Here is a 10,965-nt window from a genome sequence, read left to right on the forward strand (position 1 = left end):
TGTTTGGAAATCTTAACAAGCTGTATTTACGCTTTTCATGATAATAAACACTTGGTGAAATTGAGTCCATCGCTGAATTATCATCGTTGAGAACGTGACGGGCTTCTTCCCACTCGTTTAACACAAAGCAATCGTTGGGGCTTCTATACTTGTGTAATGTGAGGATATATCCGGCCCACTGACGTATCACAACTCGTCATGATGATTGGCTCTGCCGGTCCTGGTCTATAGCCAATGGGGGGAAGCCTAGGGGCGTGGCCCTAATGTAATGGTAAGGTGACAGCTGTAAGGATTGGTTCTGCTGGCTTTGGCCACAGCCAATGGGGAGATGAGTCAGGGGCGTGGTCCCGGGAGCTTACGAGGGAGCCTAGAATATTCCATGAAGGCTAACCAGGACTGGTGGAAACGTACCACGTGACCCGGGTATGAAATAGGGGTGGAGACGAACGACACGTGGTCAGAACAGGAACGAACAGAGGAAGGGGGCCACGCGGGAGCGGGGCTCCGGGTTGCCACGTGGCGGTGCGTCTCTCTATCTATCCCTCTCACGCTGCCTGTCAGCAGCGTGAAGGAAAGTTGTAATACAAGTTGAATAAAAGACGGATTCCAGAAGTCGCCTCAACGACCTTTATTACACTTGGTGAATGTCCTTTTGTACAGCTCAGGCTGTTGGCGTGAGAATAAAGGGACTCGTTCCAACGCCTTGTCACACGTCTGCATCATTAGTCTTATTACTCCGTTATATGTATGTACAGTATGTGTATGTCTGTCGAACTTATTTCGCACCGTACGTGGCCAACCGTGCCAATCGGAGGTGCCAGGTAAGGAAAACAAACTCAACACCAAAAAGCATTTCTAAAGAAATGAGTACTGCACCAGGGAAGCGTCCATATGTAAACGGTGACAATGATTTGCCGCGTTGTTAATCAATTCAATACTCGATGGAGTTTCCTCCCCACGCCGCGTAAGTCACACCGTGGAGTCGTGCCGACGTTCCGAATTTCAAGCCTCATCGAGGGCACACCCACCCACTGCTCCGCATGGATTTGTCCTGCCAAGAAAACGGTGGTGGTGGTGGTAGTGGCTCCTCCATAAACCGCGACAGAAAAAGCGACTATTCGCCGCCGCCGCTGCTGCTGCTGCACGCACCTCTGTCCACACGTGGGACATTAGAGATGACCCCCACCACCCCCCCTGCCCCACACCGTGCAGAGACTGTGACCAGCCGAATCACACAGTGGAACCCCAATGCGTTCTCGACGGCGCGGTACTCGCCGCGCCACTCCCCGAAGCTGTCGGCATCGCGCACAAATTAAAAAACGGGACGGCACGTTGAACTTCTTTCGCACCGTACGTAGCCAGCAGCGCTAATCGGAGGTGCGGACGAAGCACAGCCAACTTGGACCCAAGGCAGTTCAAGGCAGATCTAGATTTTAAAATGGGCACACGCGTGATTCGGAGTTATACGAAGAGTCATCGATTCGGTGATGGTCACAGAATTCCTCCACTGAAATGTGTGCTTTGTGTGTGTCTGTGTGTGTGTGGGGAGCGGTAGTGTAGCGGTTAGCGCACTGCGCTACAAACCCGAGGACCCAAGTTCTATACAGCCAACACCAGTGACGATTATTTTAACTGGTCTTGGGCCTCCCCTAGGTCAACTCAGCCTCAAATGAGTACCTGGTGTGATGTGTAAACATCGTCACTGGGGAGACCAAGGCGGCCGGGGGTGGTGCTGGCCACCCACCCCCTCGTGTGCCGTACCGGCCTTCATAGGTGCTCGCTAACAACACTTGCCCCAACAGTCTGTTAAGGCTACACGGGTGAATCTTTGTCTTTTATTGTGTGTTTTGACATCGTTATACACCAAGGTTATTCCCGGCGCGTTCTTGTGCAGAACGAGAGGAATAGTCCATTCGGAAGTCATCTGACCGAGGCGTTACCCCCAAAGAATGTCTACGCAGAGCGATTTTCGCGGAGGAATTGATTTGCCGTGCCCAAGAGAGCAGCGCTTCTTATCCTGGGGGTGCGAGGCAGGGCCAGGTTGTTGTAGAAGGTAGATCGTCGAAAACGCAAATGTGAGGCACGGCCACGCGAGTACAACTTAGTTTGTTTATTCTCGATTTGAAGTGTTCGTGACTGCAAGGATCCATACTCTTTGGTTCTTTCGGTAAAGTCACGTAGATGAAAAATAAAATAAATATTTGTTTTTATATTATTATTTTGAGTTTTCATCTACGTGACTTTACTGTGTTTAATCAAACCCCACGTGTTTATTAAACGTGAGACCGTTTTTTTTTACACGATCGAGAACGATCAAAGGGAGGGTCTCGCAAGGCTGCTGTCAAGGTTAGGCAGCGCAGTGCCTGAGAAGAAGGTGCCGAGATGCCAATGTCGAGATCTCTGCCCGCCCACAACGAGGGGGATTCTGGAGAGTTTATCCGCCTGTAGTCTTTGTTGTTGTTGTTTTGTTGTTGCCGTGTTCCCACGTTGACAGGGCGCGCAGACTACGGCGGTTTGGCGCAACGTCGTGGGTCCCATCGTGAATGAATGGCGCTAAATGCGCGTCAATATCCCCACTGCTCTTCTGTGCGTGGGTTTTTTTGTGTTTTTAAAAGCAACTGCGGAGGAGGAAGATAACGGTGGTGGGGAAGTTGCTGAGATTGCGTTCGCAGAAGCACGCACAATGACTGTGCGTCGTGGGGCAGGCGTATCCACTGTCCACTTACTTCCCTAACTGGTCAACCGCGTGTTTTTACGGTGATGACAGCGACGGCAGCTGCAGTTGAACAGTAATCCTCAGTACCCTGTTCCGTACTGGGTGATGTGTGCCCCCCACCATCACCACCCGCGTGATTTGTTGCGAATTGTCGAGATCTGTGGGTTCAATTTTATTCAAGGAAGGGATCTTTGCCCATAAACTTCTGGGCGTTGGCCAGAATCGCTCCATGCGTCCCGCCGCACGGGAGACTTGAGTGTCGAAACCGGTCGTAAGTGTGTCTCGTGTTGAACCAACGGTGGGTTGTTTGTGATAACAACATTTGGGTAGACATGGCCTTTTTTTTACATTGGAGTGAATGTAGCGGGCCTTAGTAGGCTCACACGTACCAATTGCGTGCCACATGTATGAGGTTGGTTTAACACGCAGTAGGCATTCGCAAATAAATATCATCCATTTCATTCTTCACCTGAGGACGGCTGCTTGCGTTGTGGCCGAAACGTCGTGAGAATTATTTTATTATGTTTTATTTTTATTATTTTATTATTTTCCTTCTACGTGACTTTACCGAAAGAACCAAGAAGAGAAATATCATCCATAATACAGGTTTTTTTGTGTTGGGTTATATCGCGTAAATATATATGAATGTGTCGTTTAACCCGCCCGCCACCCAACACAGCCAATTAGTAAGGTTTGTCACGTAAACAGAGCGTGCCAATTCGTTACTAGTACAGCACTACACCGGTGTGTTGGAGAGTAAATCCACAACGTTTACAATCTGAGTACGACGTTCCGCCAATAATTACAACCAGCATCATCAGGCGGCAGCCAGATTTGTGTGGGGTAGATCTGGATCGTAAATGTTGTGGATTTACTCTCCAGCTATACTAGTAACGAATTGGCATGCTCTGTTTACGTGACAACCCTTACTAATTGGCTGTGTCGAATGGTGGCGGATTTAACGACACATTCATATTTACGTGATCTGACCCCATACAACGTGTAAAGATCGCCATTGAAGAGACAAAGGCAGCCGGGCATGTGTATGTCGAGTTCAATTCTTGCCTACGGCTAACTTTAGTGCCGAGCAGTTATGTTTAAATGCCCCTCTGCGGCCGTCTGGAACCCTCTTTCTTCCGATATTCGGACGCCGTTGACGCTACGAACTTTTAAATCACCTAGATTGAAACCTCATTTCTTCGGAACGGCTTTGTGTGTGCTTAGATGTGCCCCCCCCCTCCCGCGCCTCCGATTAGCACGGGTCGGACTACGTACGGCGCGAAAGAAGTTCAACGCACGTTCCATACACGCGAAGCACCCCCTCCCGTCATCCACCAGGCAAACCGCCCGCTGCTCGCAAGCCCCTCGGTGCGGAGAAGCCGGGGGTGGAGTTTTCTGCGAACCGGAGCCTCCATCCCACGGCGTCCGTCCATCCCCCGAGATGGAATGACTCCGCGTGCTCTGCACGTTCTGCTCTCTCTGTCTCGCTCTGCGAGCCTCTCTCTCTCTCTGTTTTGCAAGACTTCGTAAGAGGTTGGGGAGGGGTGGGGGGGAAGGAAACTCTGTCCTGCGGCAGTCTGCGCTTGTAGCAACAGTCGTTAAGTGAAGCTGCTGCTGCTGCTGCCAAGTTGACGCGCGTATTTACGCGCGTGCGTGATTTACAGCCGTGTGCGTGCGTGGCTCGCGGAGTGGTTTGCGCGCTGCGCTACGAACCCAGCGTAAACGGGAGCTCGATGATTCTGGGCTCACGGCCACCAACACCGGTGACGATTATCTTAATCGGTCGTAGGCATCCCCTAGGTTGACTTAGTCTGAAATTGAAACCTGCTGCGGGGCGTTAACATCGATACTAAAAAGGCGGCCGGGCGTGGTGTTGGCCACCCACTCCCTCGTGTGCAGTGCAGGCAGTTCATAGGTGCGGCTCGCCAACAGCACTTTGCCCTGAGCGCCTCTCTTTGCTGTACGTACAGGCACACGGCTCATCGGACGCTTGTTGGGCACGGTGAAGAAGCTCCCGGCACGTGGAGCGAAACGTCGGACATCGTGCCAAACGACAACGCCGACACGAAGCAGAAGAAAAACAAGTATAACCCGTAAAAACAAAGTTTTTCACTATAAATCCTTTATATGCGTGTCGGCTAGAGTCCTCTCGTCCTCTGGCTTGGGATGGCTGCCACCTATGGGTCAGATGATTGCATTGCACCATTAAGCAATTGATAATTAAATATAATATTTTTGCCCTAAAAAGTGTAACATTTTCGAAAAAAATTTCACGAACATTAATTGTCACGCACAACGAGTCTGTGTGGAAAATATCAGCTCGATTGGATCACGGGAAGTGGGTTAAAAAACGACCGAAAGATTTGCACGGGCCTAAGCAAGCAAGTGAACTTAATATAAAGGATTTAATAAACACATTGGATTTCAAACTCGTGGTCAGGACCAAACGTTGCGAGCGAATTCAACATTCCATAAAAAAAATATAAGAGAATTTGCCTGGAAAATGTGGCGACCACGGAACACAAACAGAAATTCCTCCGGGGTTGTTGGCTGTGTGGGCTTCGTGCTTTCGCTCTGGATCTGCCACGGCTGGGTCAGATGTTCCACTGAATTCTTCCCATCAAGCCCCCGTGAATCCAGTGGGGGTGTAGAGGGCTGGGCGTTGCCTCTGGCTGGATAATTACGGTCACAATTGTGCCTCGTACACGAAGTCCAGACGTGGGTGGATGATATAGCGGCCCCAGGGTAACTAAGTTGCCCTGGCTTTGTGCCAATGATGACCTCCGTCCTAGTCCATGCGTGCGAGTGGGAGTTTGTACGAGTGAGTGTGTGTGTGTCTGTGTGTGTCACTTGAGCCAGTGGCTGGCTGAAGTACCATCTGTTGAGGAAGTACGGAGGGCGATCCGGAATCTGAGACCAGGAAAAGTGCCGGGCAGAGATGATATCCCAAGCGAAATGCTGAGGGGTTCTGCAGGATTGGAAGGATTCCCTGGTGATCCCCCTGTTTGAGAAGGAGGAATGCACAGACTATAACAATTAGGGGGGCATCTCCCTCCTCAGTGTGTCGGGAAAGGTCCTGGCAAGGATTATATTTATTCAACATCGCCTTGCTAGACACGCTGAGGAGAGGCTTGCGGAGACCCAATGCGGTTTCAGGCCATGACGGTCCTGCACAGATGCAATATTTTTTGTCTATTTGCTACAGCAGAGGTGTAGGGAATTCCAACAGGACATACATCTCTGCTTCATTGACCTCATCAAGGCCTATTATATCATCAATAGGCCTGGGCTCTGTGTTGTCCGTGCTTGCGGAGTCCCTGACTGCTCATGATCATTAAGGATCTTCATGATGGTGGGCAGGCCCAGGTAAAGCTGCGTGGCCGGGAGTCGGAGCCATTCCCTGTTCACCTTGGGATGCGACAGGGATGTATTCTGGCTCCAACGTTATTTAACATCGTTTTCGACCACGTAGTTCGAGAAACCTACCATGGCTGTACCGAAGGAATCTCCATCTGGTACAGATACAATGGAAGGCTGATCGATGCCCGGCTGGATTGTGTGAGGAGCTCACAAATCCTTGAAAGATCTGGACAAAGCCCTAACGGTGAGCTCCTCCAGCAGGCAAGGCTGCGTTGGCTGGGTCATGTAGCCCGCAGGCCCAGCCACCGCATGCCTAAACAGCTTTTGTTCGGCCGGATCGACGGAGATTAACGGCCGCGGCACGGGCTGAAGAAGAGATGGAGTGATGTGGTACTGGAGGATGTAGAGCAGAGTGGACTGCCGATGACTGGTACCAGCGGTGTCAAGATCGGCCTCTGTGGAGGAGGCTGGTGAAGGAGGCTACTGGGCAGAGGGAGGCAATCGCCCTCCAGCAAAAACAACAGAGGGCAGAGGAGCGACGCTCACAACAACGAGCCATGCGCCGGGTGGCTAAAACGCAGCGAGTTGGCACAGTAAGGGGCACAGGTGAGGCATCAGCCAGTCATCTCAGTCAGTCGACCCATGGCACCTGGGTCTGTCCCGTGACCTCCTGCCAGCGGGCGTTCGACACTTCACGTGGCCTTAACGTGCACCTAGCCTGGCACAAGCGCCGTAGTGATGTCACCGCCACTAAGTGGCGAATGGCGGCGGCGGCTGTTGTTATGTCTGTGAGATGGTGGGAAGCGCTCGCGCAGTGGTTGCGCAAACACGGCGAAACCGAGTTCGATTCGCGGTCACGAACAATAATCAGAGGTAAATATTAGACCCGGTCCTGGGTCTCTCCTAGGTCGACTCAGCCTCAAATGAGTAGCCTGGTGCGATGTGTAAACATCGCGGCTCGGGAGACAAAGGCGGCCAGGCCTTCATAGGTGCTATTCGCTAACAGCACTTGCCCCAACAGTCTGTTAAGGCTATCCGGTGATCTAGGCTTGAAGATGCGCAGCAGTGATAGTTGCATGTGTAACGTTGTCTTTTAACCAAACAACGATCATGATACTCGCGTATTTATATGCGGGTTTACTCGATCGGGTCTTTCACAAGGTGAAAGATCAAACGCAGAAGATCCCCTGGGGTTTGATCTTCCACGAAGCTGATGGTCCACCCTAAAGCGCATCCACTGCACACACCATGGCAGATGCGGATACCCTGACGGGCAAATGGACAATGTTGAACTCTCCCGTGGTGTGCGACTGTGGCCATCCAGAACAAGACCGTGCAACGACGCAATGCCCCGATCCACAAATACGTAAGTAGACATCACGACGATGATACACTCCTGACGCGGTTGAGCCGCCTGAATGTGAAATTATAATTATTGCTCTGCGTCTACATCACCGGCTGTGCGAAACAAAAAATCCGATCGTGTTGTATACAGGGTGCTTCAAAAATTGTCAACGCTTATATGAGACTATCGTTTTTAACGGACAAAGAACGAACCGTACACTGTAACATGATAACAGATGTAATGTTAATAGCTTACACAAGTCAAAGAGTCTACACTTGTTCGCCATCATTGTCAACACGTGCATCTGGGAGTCTTCTCCATGTGGTCTCCAGAGCCCGGAGGTACATTTCTTGTGGTTGTTGTTGTTGCCAATTCTCAGAAGCGTTAATATTGTTTTGGAAGCGCCCCGTGTATGTACCAATATTAAATTTCGATTTAAAGCTTTTGTGACTGCAGGGATTTATCTTCTTGGTTATTTCGGTAAAGTCACGTAGAAGGGAAATAATAAAATAATATTTTTTTCCTTTTATTTTTTTATTTCCCTTCTACGTGACTTTACCGAAAGAACCAAGAAGATGTACCAATATTCTCAAAGAGCTTGAGATGTGGGCGCCCCGTGACAAACTGGGGGAGGGGGGCGAGGTTGGGTGCGTGGAGGGACGGAGGGCCGATGAGGTTTTTGTGCCGGTTCCAGGAGGAGAGACGTCCCACTGAGAACGACCGAGAGCAAGGATGACGCACATCGCACGTGCGGTGGCGGTGGTTGGTGGTGGTGGTGATGATGGTGGTGGTGGTGGTGCTGTTCAAGTGCAAGGGAAAGAAACACACAGATGCTGTTTTGACGACTGAGAGGAAGTGGGGCCGTGCAGTGGAACAAAGAAAGCTCAAGTTCGGACCGGCTGGAGCGAGTTCGAGCCAGAGTTTATATATATTTTTAATTATTTTAAAATGTTCTCCATTGGGCCGACGAGTAAAGACGACAACTTAACGCGCCTTGAGACATGAGTGGAAGGCGCCTTACAAATACATGTCAATTATCAATTGCTGTTGTTGTTAGTATTCGTCCTGGGCGAGTACGGCTGTTGGATGTCTCTCAAGCAGGGCCGGCCCCCCCGCCTCGTCTCGTCGCTCCCGTGCACCCATCGCGTCACCGTGGCCACCACAATCCAGGGATGGAAGCCAGAGCCAATCAATCAATCAATCACTCGACACGCGGCCAAACTTGTGAATGTCAGCTCTGGCGAGCACGGTTGGCTACGTACGGTGTGAAAGAAGTTCAACATGCCGCGCTTGCAAACAGCTGCCGCTGAGTGATTTGAGTTGGGCTGCGTGAGCGGTCTTCTTCGTCGTCTTCTTTCGCATGGCTGATGATGTAGACGCAGAGAGCGAAAACTACAATTTCACATTCAGGTGGCCAAGCCAGATAAGCGCGTCGGTAGCAGCGGAGCGCATCGCCGTGATGTCTCATTCGCGTTTGTGCAATCAGGGCTTTGCGTTGCGTCGCTGTCCGTTGTTACGGTCTGTTCTGGGTGACCACAGAGGCAGAGGACTGGAGAGTTTTTTTTAATTCTCCATTTGCGCATCAGGTGTCCGCATCGGCTGCCCGTGGCTTCTGGTACACACTCGAGCAGCTTCCTGGAAGACCACGGCCGTGTGAGGACCGTGTTGTCGTCTTCTTGGTTCTTTCGGTAAAGTCACGTAGAAGGGAAGTAATAAAATAATAAAAATAAAACATAATAAAATAATTCTCACGACGTTTCGGCCACAACGCAAGCAGCCGTCCGCAGGTGAAGACCAGGTCTGTCGGGGAGACACCGTGGGTCGGCTAATGGGGCCCGAGTCTGGTGACCCGGTCTATCCTTGGCGACCACCGCGGTGCCAGTTTCCCTGTTTTCAGGCCGTCTCACCGGGCTACTCATTGGAATGCGAAACACAAATAACCGAGATCGGATGATCGCTTGGAGGTGGCCCACGTGACTCATAAGACGGAGCACTGAGCCGGCCGCCACGGATGGCATTATTTTAACACGCGCTAGAGAGGGCTTTCACGGCCAATCGTATCCATAATAGAGGGTGTTTTTGTGGGTTAGATCGCGTAAATGTGTCCTTAAACTCGCCACCATCCCTCACAGTAAATTAGTAAGATGTGTCACGTAAACAGAACATGCCAATTCGTTACTAGTACAGCACACCCGTGTGTTGTAGAGTAAACCCACAATATTCACAATTCATGATGCTTGTAAACATTTGGGTGGAGGAATAATGTGACCATCAACGAATCTATCACTCCACATCACGCGTGGGTCCATTTTTTTAAAATCTAGATTTCAAACTCACTTCATTAGAACCGCTTTTTGTGTTTAAGTTTTGGTGTCCTTTCTCCACACGCTTGCCTACGTACGGTGCGAAGAAGATCAGTGGCGACTGATATTCACACATTTTCCTGGCCTTATCTCCCCCAGCGCGAACACGCACTAACCAGCATAGTGAAGTATGGTCAAACGTCCCCCCCGCATCTCCCCATGACTGGCACGGCATGCTGTGGTCTTCATCATCCAGCATTGCATTGACAGCGGGGAGTAAAGTATTTATTATTTGTTATAAAAATAACAAGCTTACCGAACGGTGCATGAGTAATCAAATAAACGGAACATGATTGGAACAGCTGCTCCACAGCTGCTCGGAAGCCTTACGGAGACTTCCCACAACATTGACAATCAAATTGCCAAACCCAGCACCCCCCTTGCCGTCCTTGAAAGGAGTCGTTGTGGTCGTCGTCGGGGATGACGTCCGTCACGTTTACGGGTGGCTTTTGAGGTGGCTGAGGAGTCAGATATTTATATTCTTAGGTTGTTTCAGTAAAGTCACGTAGGTAAAAAAAAAATAAAAGTAAAATAAAAAAAAATCACGACGTTTCGGAGGCAACACAGGCTTCCGTCTTCAGGTGGAACCGTCACAGCCCGACAGCTGTATCTATTAAATGAGAGATTACAAGAGATACCACTCCGTATATATAATGGTTGAGGGGGGGGGGCAGATATTTGGGCAATGAGGGCACGCGGTCGGTGATGTGATGTCGTGATGCTGTAGACACCCTGCTGGTCAACACGAGGCTTCGTTTACAGAACTCCCGCGTGCCACGTGGTGGAGGGCGCAGAGTTGTTCAGCGCCCGCACGCTTCGCCCGTGACTCACGCGGAACTTGCCGCGTCGTTGTGCCCCCTTCCACCCCAGGAAGCGGCCCGGCTTTGCTGTCGCAGCGGCTGCTACCGCCGCCCCTCGCTGACTTGATGATCTCCGCCTGAGCTCGGCGTGGGACAGCACAGGCTGTCGATGCCCTGTATCGACAGCCGAGTTAAGCGGGGCGACACATCCCAAGGGAAACAAATACAAATTTGAAAAAAATACGACAAATAACACTGGTCAAGAAAAAAAAAACATTTTTTTCTGGCCTGGACTTTTGCAGCTGTTTTAGACTAATTTCAGGGCGCTGATTCCAAATCTGATCTCAGATTTTCTCTATCACATCTCATTTTTATGCTATC

This window comes from Lampetra fluviatilis, chromosome 37, assembly GCF_964198595.1.
Source record: "Lampetra fluviatilis chromosome 37, kcLamFluv1.1, whole genome shotgun sequence".
NCBI classification, from domain to species: domain Eukaryota; kingdom Metazoa; phylum Chordata; class Hyperoartia; order Petromyzontiformes; family Petromyzontidae; genus Lampetra; species Lampetra fluviatilis.